We start from the raw sequence: 17,660 nt of genomic DNA on the forward strand, positions 1-17,660 counted from the left end.
TTTAGAGCTTTTTACTGACATTTGGTCCTCAAGACAACATTGTGATGCAGGTGGAGTTATTACTGACCCCACTTTCCAGGAGAGGAAACTGAGGCTCAGTTTACCGGGGTTAACTCTGAGAGGCTCCCAGGCTGCACAGCTCTCCCTCCTAGAAGCAATCGCACCTCGCTGTTCTCAGTTCGCACATTTTTTGTATCGTCTGTCCTCCGGCTCCTTGAAGGCAGGCACAGTGCCCAGCACCCACACTTGTGGAATGCCCAAATGTAGTTGGGAGACCTCAAGCAGAAAGACACGATCAAAACCCCACCTGTCCTGGGCCGCCCCACCCGCAGGTACATCTCCTGGAGGGCCAGGCAGCTGGCAGGTCTGCAGGGGTCAGGAAGCTGTGGGAAGCCTCGCATGCAGGGGCATCCGCTTGTGCCCTTCTGACTCTTTCATTTGGAAGGGGTGGTGCGACGGGCCCGTTGAGGAGCATTATTCCCAGATGGGGAACTGGGGCGGGTGGAGAACAGTGAAGGGAGAGGGCTGGGCTGGCCCTGCTTACGGCCGGGAAAGGGCAAGCCCTAGAGCCAGTTTAGTGCTCCAGGGTTCCGAGGCGGGAGGCTGAGCAGGAATCCACAGCCCATCTCCACATGCCTCCTCTTCACTTCTGATGTTTTCTTTGCTACATTAGAAATAAATGAAGACCCGCGAAGGAAGTCCCGCGCGCCACCTGAGCGGCCAGGGGTCCCCAAGTGGGTCTCGTAGACGGCGGAGGCCTTTTGGCGTTGTTTGACCCCGTGACCGCCGGGGCCTTGACCTGCGAGGTTGGAAAAATTACAGGGTGCACAGGCGGCCTCGGCTCTACAAACAACCAGCTGGGTGTTTAAAGCCCTAAGTAAAGACGAAATCAGACGCGTGGGAGCATTTTTCTTTTAAACAATAAAGGTCATCATTCGGAAAAAAATAAAATAAAAATAAATGAAGACACAGGATGGGAGAAAATATTTTCAAATTATGCATCAAATAAGGGTCTAGTATCCATACTAGATAAAGGACTCTTACAACTCAATAATAAAATGGCAAATAACCCAATTTAAAAATGGGCAAAGGACCTGAGCAGACATTTCTCCAGAACAGATATATGAATGGCCAATAAGCACGTGAAAATTTGCTCAACGTCACTAGTCATTAGGGAAACGCGAATCAAAGCCACAGTGAGGTGTCACCTCACGGCTACTAGGATGGCTGGAATCAAGATGGACAAAAGCCCCTCCACACAGTGTTCTGGAAGGAGAAGACCTTCACATGCTGCATGCTGGCTGGGGGTGGGGAGATGGGAGGGGATATAGTTGATAGGGTTGAAACAGTCCAGTTGGGGAGGGGGGTGGAGAAGTCCCACCCCCACTTGAACTGCCCTCTAAAAATAGGCTGTAATAAATGGAGCCAAGAGCGTCGCCCCTCAGCTGCTGGAGCGCTCCAGACACGGGCTCTGACCGCCTCACGACCCGGATTCTCCAAGAATTCCAGGCACTTCTCCAGGCCCAGGGCCTCACCGCCCGCCAGGATAGTCTTGGCGACATAGTTCCGGCTGGGATTTAGAAAAAGGGCGTTGAGTCTCCCTGTAAGCATTTGGACTACCAGAGGATGGAGTCTCTGGAAACCAAATGCCTCTTTCATTCTCTCCTTTTATCTTCCTGCAGAGTGTGACTTCTGCTTCTGGCTCTCAGTTAATTTCCTCACAGATTAATAATTTAAGGAATCGTGAGGCAAGTGAGAAAGCCAAGCCTGGAGAGGTAGAGAAAGCCAATTTTTCTGCTGGGCAGAAATGACTAGACTGGGTAGAAGTCTTACACGTGCCATTTGGGCAAACTGCTTAGGCTTCTGAGCCGTAGTTTCCTTAGCTGTAAAGCCAGGCTCATCAGCCGCCTCTCCGCTGGCTAATCCACCGTGCCCTTTCCTTTAATTTAGCAAACATGCATCAGCGCATATTCCAGGCTGCTGTTGTGAGGCACAGTGGGGAGACATTGCCGTGACAAGTGTCCCAGGGGATGATGTTATGACAGTCTGGAGGAAGCCGCCCATAACTCTGCCCCACAGGAGGCTCCAAAGATGAAGGGACATTTAGGCTGGGCCTTGAGAGGTGAGTAGGAGCCCACCTAAAAGGCTGGAAGATGCCAGAAGTGCATGAAAATGTTGACTTTCACTGTATCAACCTGGGTTTCAGTCCTAACCTACTTACCTTGGCCCATTTCACATGCCCCCAACCTGACTCCATTCCCATCTCCTGGGCCTCTGACAGCCTCCCGCCTTCCACTGCCTCCTTGCTCTCCTCTGACCAGACATGTGGCACGCATGCCCCCAAAGGCCAACCTTTGCAGTCCGTCTCCCAGAGGCCTCCTCCTGTGAGGCCTGGTCTGGCTCCTCTTTCCGGCCCTCGCCGAACCTCAAGCAACACTCCCCACTGTGCTGGCTGGTAGCCAGGACTTGGGTTTCAGCTTTCAATGTGACTTTACCCAGAAAGCCACCCTGACTGGCCCCCAATCCAAGCCAGAAACTCCCTTTACATGCTCCCCGGTTCCTTGCCAGGGGCAGAGGAACTGTGCTGTCCTTGCCAGGCAGAGCTGGCCTGCGTCCTTCTCTGCAGCATCCCCTGTGCCCACTATAGGGCTGGGACACCGAGGTGCCCAGGCAAATCAATCAAATGCAAACTAAGGCCTGGGGGCAAGTCCAGCCCCCTGCATGCTTTTTTAAATAAAGTTTTATTGGAACAAAGTCACACTCATTCCGTTATGTATTGTCTACGGATACTTTTGTGCCACAACGAAGTTGAAGAGAGACTAGGGCTCGCGAGCCTGAAATATTTCTGTCTAGTTCTCCACAGAAAAGTTCTGTCAGCCTGACATAATGAAGCTCCCCTGAGGGAGTTCTGCATTAGCTCCACGTGAATTCTCTGCCTGTTCAGCCAACCCCCAGTTCCCTGCGTCAGGGCTGCGGACGAGATCTGGGAAAGAGAGTCCACGAGTCATGGGGAAGATGGTGATCGAAACGATAGGGCCGGGCCAGGCAACCTTCAGACAGAGGGCCACAAGATGGGACCATCCACTGTTCGGAACAGACACTTACAGAGAGAGCTACCTGCCCAGGTGCACAAAGACGCAGGGCCAAGGGTGTTAGTTGTCTGTAACAGCAGAACGCGGAGAAGGACACAGACAACATCTGTCAATTGGTTATGTAAACTGCGGTACAGAGGAGCCCTACGTTAAAAGAACGGCAGCAGCACTGTACACACTTGCAGCAAACGGTCTGAGACACAACATCGTGACAAAAAGTGCAGACAAGTGTGAAATGTACAGACAATAAAACATACTAGTACGCTTATGTAGCATGATACGCTCATAGGCTGTTTCTTAAAGGAGACCCAAGAAACGGGTACTGGTGGCTGCCTCTGGGAAGGGAAACGGGGGTTCCAGAGATTCCTGGGGACACGGCTCTGCCCTCTAAGCTTGGGACACAGGGTGGGAAGGAGGAAGGAGCACTTTAGAACTACAGTGTTTGCAAAATTTTAAATAATTGTTTTAAAAGTCAGGGAAATGAAGAAATCCATGATAGACGTAACAATCCAAGGGACTACAGGTCTTCTAGCATCTTCTAGGAGACTCTGAAGCCCACCAGAGTCAGTCTGCAGAGGCCCCAAAGGCCAGACTGTACTGAAGCCGCCTCTTGGGCCACTCTGTGAGAGGTTGTGTCCTATGACAGCCATAAAAACAGGTTATGGTCAAGCCCATCCGAGCTTCCCTCCTAGTGTCTGTTGATCACTACTAAGTTACTCTTCGCATCACTGAAAGGATCCTCCCCATGTCACAGCCACAGCTCTGTGACCCTCCCTCCAGCCCAATCCTTCACTCCACAGACAGGGAAACTGAGGCCCAGAGAGACGAAGGGATGAGCGCAGGCGTGTGGCCAGGTCCTAGAAACAGTGACCCTGACCCAAGCGTCCTACCTGCCAGGCCACAAGCCCCCGCTGCTGGGATGGCATGGCAGGGATAGGGACTGTCCAGCATACAGCCTGCGTGTGGGTGAGTTGTGGGTTCCGTATGGAACGGAACTTATTTATCTGAGTGTCGGATGCCATGAAAAACCACAGACACTGCACAGAACAGAGAACTCTGTAGCGTGACCTCTCTGGGAGCCCAGTCAGCCCCCCAGAGGAGAAATTTCCCAGGTAAATAAAGCTGCTCTCATTAAGCGCCGAGTTATTTTAAACACTTCAACAGTTTTCATAGAAACCTCTGCAAATCACGGACTTCCCTTATGTTACTAAACAAAGTAAACGAAATGACCCTGGGATAACCTATCTCGGGAGCCTGCGGTCACCCGGAGGTGGTGTAGGGTTGTTTACCGTGAACCAGACGATTTACCTGCTCAGGTACTACCTGGGTGACATCTAGCCCCCGACTCTTTCCAGCCCCATTCCCAGCTACCATCCCTCCCATACAGTGACTCCCAGAATGCACGAAGCACTTTCCTGCCCCAGTGCCTTTGCTTATGCTGTTCCCACTTCCTGGGTTGCCCTCTTCATCTGCTTGGCAACCTCCGACTCAACCTTCAAGGCCCAGCCCAAATGTCACCTTCTCTTTGAAGCCTCCCCTAGTGCCCCCACCCCCCTAGGCTAAGCGAGAACCCCTCACCCAGACTGTGGGCACCTTGAGGGCAGGGACAATGGCACTCCATTACTCTCCCAGTGGTGGGGCTCAGGTGCGACTACTGCTTCACATAACCGGCCTGGTTTCAGACACCTGTCCTGGCACCAGGGGAAATGGGTCCCAACCACAAAAAACTCACTGGTACTTGCGTTGGCCAAGATCTGACCCACGCTGGTGAGATGAAAGCGGCCTTAACGCTAGTGTACCCTAGAAGTTGAGAGCCGGAAGGAGTCACCCAGTGACCCAGTGCAGCCTGCTCTTATTCAGATGAGGAACCTGAGTCCTACAGTCCCCAAGTCAGTCTGGGGCACGGCCAAGAACAGGGCATCCTTTCCTCAGCTCCTTCCCACTGCTCTGGCAAAGGAAGTCACAGAGGTAGGGAACCATCGTGGTTGGCAGTGTACGGAGCTCTTTTCTTGTGGTCTTTAAATGAACGCTAAAAATTCGATGCAGTTGTTATTAATGCCAACAGTTGACAAATGGGTGAACAGTCCTGCAAGGGCCTGGGAAAGCTCCTCCAGGAGGGTTACAGTCATGGAACCACATGGTTGGGACACAGGGTCAGATGCAAGAAGAAAGAAAACCCCACATGGGATGGGGTGGCTCTGTGGAGCTCTGACAAACCTAGCACGACGATCCTCAGTGACTGACAAAGTCAACAGAACAGCCAAGAACGATCACCTCCTCTAAGAAGACCTCCTAGCCTGGATCCCCAGAGCACTTGTCACCCCTGCTGCACAGCAGATGCTGGTTTGTTATAAAAGTGAAGGAAGATGTGGGTGGCGGCCACAGGTGAGACCGTGCTCACCGCATCCCTCCCTAGTCTGGGCACTCGTGGGGAACACCCCCTCCGCCCTCCTCCCTCTGCTGGGCCCAGCCAGGTGAGCGGAACTGCTTGCCCTGACGCCCCGGGGAAAGGGCCTGCAGAAAACAGACCTGCGTCTTCTAAGTGCGGCCGCTTGAGTTATGAGTCTATTCAAGTGGATGGGAAATGGCCATTGGCCAGACTTCTTGCAGGGTTCAAGGGGCCTGACAACATCAGGAAGAAATTCAGAAGCAAAAAGCTGAACTGCTTTCACCAGTGATGGTCTCCTCCCTGAGCCCCCTCAGCCCCGAAATTACCCTGTTCATCACACTCCCTGTCAGGGAGCCCTGCCAGCCCCAGGACACAATCAGAAGTGCCCCTCACACTCAACCCTCTTTTCCTGGCTGGTGGCACAAGGAAGCCACCGCCAGATCTCAAGGAGGGAGGGTATGCTTATGCCAAGTCCCTCCCTCGGGGACAGCTCCAAGACACTGGCTCCAGACTGTTCTAGGGCTGCCCCGTGCCCACTCTCTGTGCCTGAGAACAGCCTAAGCCGCCCCCCGGTAAAGCACACCCCCGTTCTCTCCATCTTGTCTAATTCCCTTTAAAGCCCATCTCACCGCCTGTTTATCTGGCTCGATTACTTGTTCCCTTGTTTACTGTCTATCCTCTACCAGAATGAAGGGTCACCACGGTGTCCCCAGCATCCGGAAGGCGCCTGGTCTACAGCACGTGCTCAATAAACAATGAACAAACAAATCATGTAGAACCAGATTCATTCCGCTTCAGGGCCAGCCGCGGGGCCAGCCCCCTCCATGCTACCCACTCACATCCTGGTCCTATTCAGTCTGGGCCAACGCCCCTCTTCTCATGACACTGGTTTTCAGAGACACTGCTTCTCATAACCAGGGTGCCCAGTACTTAAGGAACCTGTCAGCTAAAGATTCTCTAAAGAGAGGTAGCCCTGGGGCAAAGCGAATGACCATTCTTGAGGCATTTGGGTTTCTTTCCCAGGAGCTGCGTTTCACCTGCAGGGCCCACCTGCACTAAAAGGGGCAGAGAGGGGGCTGCTAGGCTTTGCCCTGCCATGGACCACCCCGCTGGCGGCACTGATTCTTAACTGTCATGCCCACACCGCTACCAAGGGCCAGCCCAGCCGAGCCTCAGTGGCCCTCTGCTTTAATGAATAGAGCGTTCATTTATAACAAGTGCTTGGGACGCCTGTTTTGCAAACGGATGCCACTAAGTGCTCCGAAAACAACAGCTTCTCTTAAGTGGGTTAAACATTCCCCTCTGCAATCGTCTTTACGTTATCGATTTAAACAACCCCTTCTCTGGTCCCGGTGGGAGGAAGACTTCAACCAGCCTGACCCAGCTCCACAGATTTGGAATCAATGGGTGCGGGAGATGTGCAACATCTGATTCACTATTTGAATAAATAGATCACCGGCACATGTGCGTTCCTGAACATGACCAGCAGCTGCCCCCCAGGCACAGCCTGGGTGTCTCAGAGCATCCGAGACACATCAGATGTGGGCCCTGCCCTCGGGAAGTTCGGTGGGGAGGGGGTGGGAGGCAACTCACATCGGTCGGTGCCAGCCCTGCTTCCAAACACGTTCACGCAATTCTCTACAAGGTGGGGTCACATCTCAGTTTCTCACAGAGGCCCTGAAGCCCAGAGAGGGTAAGTAATTTGTCCAGAGACACACAGCCCATAAATGATGGAGCCGGGAGGAGAACCCAGGAGAATGCTGTGTCCTTGCCCCTCCACCAGCAGTTCTCAGAGTATGGTCCCAGAACAGCAGCAACCGCAGTCCCAGCTGGGAATTCTGAGAAATGTACATTCTCACCCTCCAGGTGATTCTGACATCTGCAGAAGTTTGAGGATCTCGTACTGTGCCAGGGGCACTACAGTGGGTGATCAATGCAACCATGGGATCAACCTGGCACAGAAGCAGGAATGACTGCGAGCTGATGGGGTGGCCATCAGGGAGGGCTTCCTGGAGGAGGTGAAGCCTACATTGGGATTTGTGGCATGAACGGGAGTTCACTGAAGGGCACCCCACGTACAGGGAACAGCATATATGGGAGTGTGAAGTGTGGGGATGGGTGTGCTGTGAGGAATGAGGCCAGAGGATGGGGCTGGGGTTTCATCCTATGGGTGTGTGTCGCTGGGGAGGAAGCCGGCAGAACTGGCCTGGATTTATCCCCAGGTTAGTTTTCCCAACAACCACATAAGCACCTGTATACCAAGTACTTAATACTATTCTTCGTATCAGGCGCACGTTGTATCTGCTCCATCTGTGAAAAGCCAGTCTCGCTGAGCATAAATTGAATTTTCCCATAAAAAGAAATCACCCAAACCAATACACTGTTATAAAATCCTGCTCAGATCTTGTTATCAGAAGAAGGCCTATGCTTGAGGCTTGCTCTGTCTTTCTTTAAAAGAGAGATTAGCAAGTATCGAGAATCCACGTTACAGAGGGCAGCCAGAAAACAGAAGAAGGAGGCTCTTCATGTTCTGGTAGGGAATGAGATACAAGATATATTATAAGTGAAAAGGCTAAACTTAGAATGCTGTATGTACCTAACAAAAAAGGGAAGAAGAATACACACACACACACACACACACACACCACACGCTGATAGACACACAAAGTATCTCTGGATGGTGTTTACCTCTGGGGGGCTGGGGCTGGGAGAGGGCTCACTGTTTGTCTTGTAGCCTTTTATATCTTTCACTGTTTAACCATGTGACACATTACTTCCTATAAAATAAGGAAATAGAATTAAGCTTTTTTTGGAGTGATAAAGAGGCATTAAAGAGATATTAGCCCTGACCAACACTCTGGGCTCAGTGTAATCGGAGGGGCTAAAAGAACTCCAGGAGGGGAATAGCTTTCTCCCGGGTTCGTATGATTGGCTCCGTGTCACCCAATGCAGCATCTACGGCTCACCTGGAATCATTTCACGCCCACCTGTGGCCTGGGTCTTACAGTTCCAGACACCCAGGAATCTGAGAGTACACTCTCTGCAGCAAGAAATAACGCCCTGAAGCACATAAGGAATTCACAGCAACCTAAGGCTGGGGAGGGCTGTCTGGTGCCAGGGGGACTGAAGGCGGGGTTCCAGGGCCCTGGTCCCCTCCCTCCTCTTGGGAACAAAACCTGGCTGCTGCCTCACTGTGCACCTCCTGCATTGTGAGTGAGGAGAAAAGGCCCCCGGGGGCACCTCCTGCGCGGAGGCGGGTGCCTGCAGCTGGACGGCCGGTATCTCTAGGAATCACTCATCAAGTCCCGTTATTTAGTCCATAAGGAAATTGAGACACAGAGAGGTTAGTGGCTGGAGGCCACTCAGCTGGTCGTGGCAGAGCTGGGATTCCGACCTGGGGGACCATGTGTGAAAAGTCTAGGGCTGAGGGGCTTCCCTTGTGGCGCAGTGGTTGAGAATCTGCCTGCCAATGCAGGAAATACGGGTTTGAGCCCTGGTCCGAGAAGATCCCACATGCCGCGGAGCAACTAAGCCCGTGCGCCCCAACTACTGAGCCTGTGCTCTAGAGCCTGTGAGCCACAACTACTGAGCCCACGCACCACAACTACTGAGCCCGCATGCCACAACTACTGAAGCCCGCGTGCCTAGAGCCCGTGCTCCACAACAAGAGAAGCCACAATGAGAAGCCCGTGCACCGCAACGAAGAGTAGCCCCAGCTCGCCACAACTAGAGAAAGCCCACGTGCAGCAGCGAAGACCCAACACGGCCAAAAGTAAATAAATTAAATAAATTAATTTAAAAAAAAAGTCTAGGGCTGGGAATAGAATCTGACCCCATGAAATAGTAAAGCTCGAGGCCCACGCTGGGCCCCTCCAGGTTCCTGGAGCACATCCACCAATGAGCATCTCTTACACAGCGCAATCCACAGACAATTCTGGTCTCTCTGGTAATTTCCATAAATGACTGTAATTTATGTGTTAATAGCACAGATATCAAGGTTTGGAACCCCCTGGAGTGTTAGAAACGTAATTTGTAATTACAAGCACACAACAATTTGTTCAATGTCAGCGATGTGTCCAGTAATTATCACGCTGGTGAAGAGGAACCCATATCGAGTACAGCGGGGTGCACGGGGGCCAGGGACAGAGAGCCAGCGCTGGGGGTGCTGGGCTTGGGCCTGCGCGGTTTCCCTCAAGGCCACGTCCTATTCCAGGATCCCTCCTTTCCCTCCCGCAGTGCCCCGTCCTGGGGGCATTTGCACCCGGTGGGCCTCTCACAGGGCTCGGCTCTGCCTGCAGGCACCCAACCACGGACAAGTAGGCACCCCTTCCAGGGGGCATCCCTAGAGGAAACTGCCCCCTGCCCTCAGGAGGGGCCCTGTGTACGGGCCTGTTTCCTGTCCTTCCTGGGCAGTCTGGGGACAACGCTACCTTCCAGTAAATTCCCTCTTGCTTTGGTCAGCCAGCTTGCTGTAGGCTGCTTGCAATCGCGGCTCCAGCTTCTGCCCTTGGTCTCCCTTAGTGACCACCCATGGTTCCGAGGCAGGGATGGCTGGTTGCACTCCCAGTGGCAGTGGGTGCCCTTCCCTGAGCACCAATTCGGTGCTGGGTGCTCCAAGGGACTCCCATCGGGTAAGCAATCCTTCCACCTACAGAGAGGGTACCGTCCACATCTTACAGAAGGAATAGGCCTCAAAAGGACCAAAGCACTTGCCCAAGATGCCAGATCACACACCAGCCTCGGGGAGCCGGGATGTGATACCAGCGATGGGCCAGGTGTGAGCGTTCCCACTCTGGGGCGCAGCCTCTGGTGGGTAGGGCACGTCTTCACTCAACACACGTCGGCTCCCTGTGCTTCCAGCCCCCATGCCAGTTGCGGGGGCCCCGGTGGAGCAGGGGAGGCACTGCCAGGCCCTGCAGGCCTCCTGGGTGCCCAGCCCTGGCTGGGCCAACATTCCTTGGGCACTCAGTGTGTGCTGACGCACGCCCACCCTGGGAGGGGGTACCTCATTATCTGCATTTCACTGGCTGAGGCTGCACAGCGGAGATCTGGACCGCAGTACTCCCCTGCAGAGGGTGGTTTCACCCAGCTGTCCCCCTGTCAGGCTTGGTGGCAAATTTAGATCGGCTTAAAACGTCAGCTCAGGTCACAACTGATGGATGGTCCTCGGAGGGGATGAAAGACGGGGTGCTGGCAACTGCGGGCTGGAGCCACCGAACCAGCAGTCTGGGTGCCACTTGGGGTGCGGGTGAGGGCAGGGGGAAGCGTGGCCCCGCCCCGGCCTGACAAGAGCTAGACCCAACCCCACCTGACCTGCGCTGGTCCCTGCTGGGCCAGCCCACCGGTCACCTCTGAGGGGCTGGCGCCACCTGTCGCCCTGCTGGAGAACTGCAATCTGGCCTTCCCAGCCCCAAGCCTCCTGGACAGGGAGGTGCCCAGCCACGGGGCAGGTGCCCAGAGGGGCAGCTGAGGCAGCCTCTGGACCCCACGGTAAGCTTCCTCATTCAGATCTCCTCCTTCCGGCACAACCTAAGACACCATCCACCCTGCCGCCCCCATCCCCATCGTACAGAGGGAGGGCAGCTGGATCAGGAAGCAGAGCCAGGACTCAAACCCAATTTCACTGACATTTCTATCTAACAAGTCACTGACTGCTTCGAACCCTGGCTCCTCGCTGCTTAAGAAATAAGCAGCAAACTCCTCACCACGCCCACAGCTCCCATGGATTCAGCCTCTGCCTGCCTCTGCCCTACGTCTTGGCTCCAGCCTCATACCCGGCAAGTTGGCTCCTGCCCCTGGGCCTTTGCACGTGCTGTTCCCACTGCCGGGTGCATACGTCTCTCTCTTTTCACCTACTTATCCCTGGCTCCACTTTCAAGGAAGCCTTGCCTGACCTCCTTACAGGCCCCACTGAGCAAGTCCTCCCAGTCCCTGGTCCATGCTGTTCGTGGGGGCATTTCCCTCTCCTTCACTGGACACCTCCGTGAGGATAAAAGTCACGTCTGTGGGACTCACCATTTATTGCCAGCCTGGCACACACTAGGTGCTGGAGAAATATATGTGCATGAGATGAGTTCATATGAGTTCCTGTCCCCAAATCAACACGCCTTCACAAATAAAGTGGCCCTGCTCAAGGGGCTGGGCACAGAGGTAAGGGTCCTTCCTACTTGAGCTTTGGGGGGAGTATTAACAGATGCTAAAGTGGAGGGTCTCTGCTGAGGAGTCCTGACCAGGAGCAGCTAGAGCTGCAATGTGGATGCATGCACATGGTCTCTGAGCCATGGCCCCGTTCCCTCTGAGGATCCACTGGGCTGGGTTTACCCAAGCTGCTCCCACAGACAGAGGAGAGTGTTTGGAGCTGCCTTTCCCCTGGGTTTACCAGCAGCGTCCTGGAGGGAGATTCTAGAAAACTGAGCAGAGGGAGACCGCGTAAGTGGAGAGCAGACACCTCACCAGGCACCGCTCCTTCACTAGTGAGCATGCAGGGCCTGCGTGTGAATTTGGAAAAAGCGCCCTCTTCTGGTGGACACAGCCTCTCAGGCCTGTGGCTTGCTAACAGTGCATTCTTCCTTTGCCAACTGCTCTTGTGCAGTGCACAACCTGAACATCTGCACACGGGCAGCGCCTGGACCTCTGCCCCACTGGGTAACTGGCCACCCTCCCGACACCAACGGTGGATCCTGCTCTTGCTTCAAGGGGGCAGGGAGCCTTTCTGATGAAGCCTCCTAGTCACGCACATAGGGTACGTTGCCACATGTGGCCACCTGCTGCCTTCCTTTCTCAGAGGCTGGGAGAGATAAAGCCCTGCCCCCAGCCCTCTGGGAGCTTTCCCTGGCAGAGATAAGAAGCCGGCAGGTCCAGGAGTCACAAGGCCCACAGAGAACATATCAGTGAGACTTAGCGCTGATCTCGGCTGTTTCCCAGAGAGCACCATCAAAGCTCAAGAGGAAGCAGTGAGAACTCCAGCCGACATCACGCGCTTCTTCCCTGGGCGGGATGGGTGAGGCGTGGCTTGCTGGGTCCTCAAGAAGATAGACCCTTGGTCCTCTCACTGGGGTCACCACGCGCCCTGGGTTTCTGCACTGAGTCGGGAGCCCAGAGGCGGCTCAAGGTCACCCGATGGACAGCTGGCAGCGGGCTGGGCCTCAGCCAGGTCCCCAGGCTCCACCCTTGCTCCAGACCCAGATCTGCTGCAGCGGGGAGGAGGGGGAGCCGGTCTCCAACTGGGCCTTCACTGGGCACAGAGGGACCGTTCTTTGCAGCTCAACAATCCCCCTGTTTGCCCCGTGCCAGGCTGCAGCCTCCCTCAAGTCCTGCTGATGAGGAAGATCTGGGGCCAGCTTCCACAAATATGCGCGCCTTCTGCAGGGAAGCAGCCATCAGGCTCTCTAACCGGGTGGGTGGATTTAAAGGCCCAGAGGGAAGTCACAGGATAGGGGCAGAGCAAGTTGCTGGGTGCTCTCTTTAAAATATGGCAGGGGAACAAATATATACATAGGAACATTTCTGACCAGATACCCCCAAAATGCTCATCCTGTTTGCTCTGGGGAGGGGGCGGGGGGCATACATCGTTTGCACTGTATACTCTTATAATGTTGAACATTTTACCACGTGCCTGTATTTCCTAAGCAAGTATTAAACTCATAGGAATAAATGCATGCATAAAGCCCAGGAAGAAAAGAAATGCACAGGAGCTCAGAAATTCAGAGGACGCAGTGAACTCAGGTATTGACCTTCCCTGTAAAAACAAAAGCTAAGTGCCCAAGTGCCTGCTGGGAGCAGACGTGTTTGGAAGCCCTTTCACGCACGGTGGCATTTCAGAGCAGCCTGGAGAGGTGGGGCCTACTATTGTCACCCCACCATGGCACGAACGTGGAGACAGAGCCCAAGTCTTACCCACTAGCCTAGGCTGAGCTGGGCCCAGAGCCGCCGGCTCTTGTTCCCGCCCTGATGCCCCCCACCCCCACCCCGCAAGGACCTAGAGTTCTCAAAGAGCCCCAGGGAGCAGCAGCTCTGCGCCAGAGGGACTGTGCCTTTGGGCAGGGGGTGAGCAGAGCCTGTGACTTCCAGGTCACGTAGCCAGCCTGCTGAGATGCTGGGGACCGTCCTCCCAGCCCGGGCCCCAGCTGGGCCATAGCCCATCTCTGAGCCTCAGTTTCCTCATCTATTAAATGGGCGAATCTTCCCTCCCTTGCAGGGTTGGAATAAAGATCACCGAGGGGAGGTTCCCGGCACATAGGCGGTGCTCAGCGCACACACACTTCCTCTCCCTCTTCCCTGCCCCAAGACTCCAGGAGCACGAAGGTACCGGCCATTGAGGGGGGGAGGCACCAGGATCTGGAAGGCAGACTGGAGGTTGGCAGTGCCACCACCGCCCGCCCCCCCCCCCAGTGGGCAGGTCCGAGGACGCGGAGTCCCTCGGGAACCGGTGGGCAGGTGCGTGTACATGTGTGTATGAGCCCGGGTGAGTGTGCACGGGGCCCTGAGACCGGCAGGTCCTTGCTCTCGGCCGCCGCCCTCCACCTCCTGGCTCTCGACTTCCCCCAATAGACCCAGATGGAAAGAGCTTGCGGGGGAGTGAGGGGGGGACACTTCATTTTCCAGACAGAAGTTCCCAGAGCTGGGCAGGGAAGACACAGCCAGGGCCACCCGGCCCTCTCTTACCTTGCTCCAGTGCCCCGGCTGCGGGTCTCCTGAGGCAAACAGCGCAGCCTCGCTGGCCTCTGGGGGTCTCCTCCGCAGCCCACAGAGCTGAGCTCCCTCGGCCCTCACGGGGGTCTGTGCAGTGGATGGTGCGGGTCATAAGCCCTGAGCCCCTGCTTAATCCGCCAGAGCCCGAGTCAGCGCCAGCTGGACACGTGACGGGCCCCACAGACCTGTTTGTCAGGAGTGGCAGCTGGTCCAGTGGGGGAGGGCTGGCCGCCCTGCCCTGCCCCCGGGCGCTGTCCCTGCCGGGGCTCCCAGGCCGGAGCCTGCGGTCCTGGGCTCCTGCCTGCCCGGGAAAAGTATGAATATGCGCGGGGTGGGGCGGGCAGGGCAGGTAGGGGAAAGGGACACACATGTCACCAAACGGCGCTGGGCAGGCTGGGAAATGGGGTGTGCGTGCGTGTGCGTGTGCGTGCATGCGTGCGTGTGGGAAATGGGACCCTTAACTCATGCCCTTTACTAACATCAATTCCTCGTAGATTAAAAATCTAATGCAAAAGGTGAATTCATGACCACAGGGTAGGAAAGGATTCTTAAAACACAAAACAAAAATAAAGTGAAAGTGGGCTTCCCCGGTGGCGCAGTCGTTGAGAGGCCGCCTGCCGATGCAGGCGACACGGTTTTGTGCCCTGGTCCAGGAAGATCCCACATGCCGCGGAGCGGCTGGGCCCGTGAGCCATGGCCGCTGAGCCTGTGAGTCCGGAGCCTGTGCTCCGCAGCGGGAGAGGCCACAACAGTGACAGGCCCGCGTACCGCAAAAATAATAATAATAAAAAAATTTAAAATAAATAAATAAAGTGAAAGATTCGATAGAAATTAAGAACTCTGAAATTAAGATGTTCATTCCAAGACCCCAGGAAAAGTGAAAAATGCAAGATATTTACAACATATACAAATGACAAAGGACTGGAATCCGGAATACCTAAAGAATCCTCCAAACCAACAAGAAAACAAAAAGACAGCCCAAGGTAGGCAAGAAGCTTGAACAGTCACCTCACCGAGGAGGAGATCCAAACGGGCCAATAACCGTAGGAAAACGCTCAACCCCATAAGCGGTCAGGGAAATGCGGATTAAAACCATTACACACCCACCAGGAGAGCAAAGATGGCAGAGACTGACAACAGGTGGTGCCGCTGGGAGTGGGGGGCGACTGGACGGAAGGACCACAGCGTTGGTCTGCTCTATGACATTGAACATGTGCGTCCCGTGTGGCCCAGTTCCAGACAGATGCCGGAAAGGAGGTCATACGTGCACTAGGACGTGGGCAGGTTCAAGAACACAGCCCCGAACTGAAGACACCCTGTGTGTCCATCGCAGAGACTGGATAATAAACCATGGCCTAGCGATGCAGTGGAATACGAACACCATGGCCGTGACGAGGACAAGCAACAGCTCCTTGTGACTTTAAGAAGAAGCCAGACCTGAAGAAATATCTACAGCTTAAGTCCACGTAGAAACGAGTCACAAATAATGGGCTTCCCTGGTGGCGCAGTGCTTGAGAGTCCGCCTGCTGGGAAGATCCCACATGCCGCTGAGCCTGCGCGCCCGGAGCCTGTGCTCCGCGACGGGAGAGGCCACAACAGCGAGAGGCCCGCGTACCGCAAAAAATACAAAAATAAAATAAGATAAAATACTTTGCAAAAAAAAATAAAAACAAGGCCATGTGGTAAAGAGTTGTTCAGACAGGTGGTAAGACAGTGACAAGAAGAACAGTATTATCACAAATGTCAGGGTGGTGAGCATCCCTGAGGGGCAACATTGAGGGGGAGCCCACGGGGCGGGGCAGGGGGCTTCTGGCAGCGCGTCGTCTCGGCGCCCGGGTGGTGGTCTCACAACGTGTGCGTTCCTCTTATTTCTGCTGAAGCTGCTGTATGCCTGTCTTTTCGCCTTTCTGTTTGACAGGTTACCTGTCACATCTAAAATAGAAAGGTATGTGTGGTGTGGCAGGCAGAGGGGACAGGCAGGGACCCCAGCTATGACGGCAGTGCAGACGTCAGTGCAGCACCACATAGGGCACCGGAGCCGGAGGGCCATACCTGCTGTTTCATTTCACAAACGAGAACCGAGGATCAGAGACAGGAAGGAAACTGCCCAAGTTTGCACAGCAAGTGGGAAGCCAGCAGGGCCAGGACTGGAATCTAGGTCTCCCGGAGCCCAGACGGGGTGGGGGGGCTCCTTCTCATCCCCCTTTACAATGGAAGAGCCCTTCCATTGCAAAGCAGCTTTAACACCGACCAGGGCAGACTCGTTCTTTTTAGCACTCACTGAAATTCTGTTTGTTTACTTTTTTGTTGCAGGTCTCCTGCTGCTGAAATCAAAGCTCCTGGAGGGCAAGGCGTTTTGTCTGTGTGGCTCCTGTGCTATCATCGCAGGCGCTCCATAAATGTTTGCTGAATGAGAAAATCAACAGAGCTGGCATTTCTATTGGGACGTTGAGGCCTTAGGAATACTGAGTGGCTTCTCAATATCCCCGAAGGAGAAAATGGAAACTAGCTGTATGACATTGACACACTTTCCAGAATTACCTTCATAACTGCCCTGTCATCACTCCCATTTTAGAGAGGAGGAGACTGAGGCTCACGGAGGTGCAGGAAGCTAGGGAGCTGAGAGCTGGGACTGGAACCCATCCCAGCGGCAGGCTGGCCCTCCGCTGGTCCATGCACCTGACGCAATCAGGATCTGCTGCTTCAGCCCCTCCTCCCGGCCCCCAATCCTTACAATTTCCAAAGTGCTTTCCGGACTCTTTCAAACTTCTTCAGCTCAGGGAGGGGAAGGGACTTGTCTAAAGCAACAAGGAGTTCAGCTCTGACCTCAGGGCTTCCCAAGTTAGTGTGGCCGACAGTGACCCCAGTGCTCCGGGATTGGCCATAAGACTCTCAGTTTCCTTCCTGCTTCACGCCAAATCCTCAGGCCCCTTGGCCAAGTCCAAATCCTGGAGGAGCCGGATAATGGAGTGTTCCCATAATACCCCGAGGCAATTGGCTTTATTAAAACAGCCTGGCACTGAGCATTTTTCCAAACCTATATTACCATCCTGATCGCTTTCACTAAGTCCTCAGATTAAAAAAAAAAAAAAAAGTCATTGGCTCTGGGAGCCCTGGAGCTAAAATGGCCCTCCAGGGCATCTCGCGTAACGGAGGCACAGGAGTCTTCTCGACTGCCGCAGCTTGCATACCTCCAATGAGGACAACTCACTACCTTTTTTCTTGTTTAGATCCACCTCAGCTGAGCACAGCAAAGTCTCACATTAGCCCCTGGCGCTGGGGACCCGCAGCTGCCTCAGCCACTGTTCCGCCCTCAGGGGATTCAGTCTGGTGGACGACGAGACTGTCATCCCGACAGGACTTCCTTCTAAAGAGGCAGCAGATGAGGCCCAAACGCAGGTACCTGGTCACAGGACCTCTTTGCAAGCCTTCCTACCTCCGTCCACACAGCCCGCGTGGATTCACGGGGTCGGTCCCCTCTGAGCACC

At 54.6% G+C, this 17,660-nt stretch overlaps 1 protein-coding gene across 4 annotated transcripts in view; it reads right to left on the bottom strand.

The window, feature by feature from the left end:
* IQSEC1 (IQ motif and Sec7 domain ArfGEF 1) overlaps positions 1–17,660 on the bottom strand; it is a 332,617-nt gene that overhangs the window by 68,471 nt on the left and 246,486 nt on the right. The gene's annotated exons all lie outside the window — the stretch shown is intronic.

The sequence above is a fragment of the Lagenorhynchus albirostris genome, chromosome 10 (assembly GCF_949774975.1).
Source record: "Lagenorhynchus albirostris chromosome 10, mLagAlb1.1, whole genome shotgun sequence".
Taxonomy (NCBI): Eukaryota; Metazoa; Chordata; class Mammalia; order Artiodactyla; family Delphinidae; genus Lagenorhynchus; species Lagenorhynchus albirostris.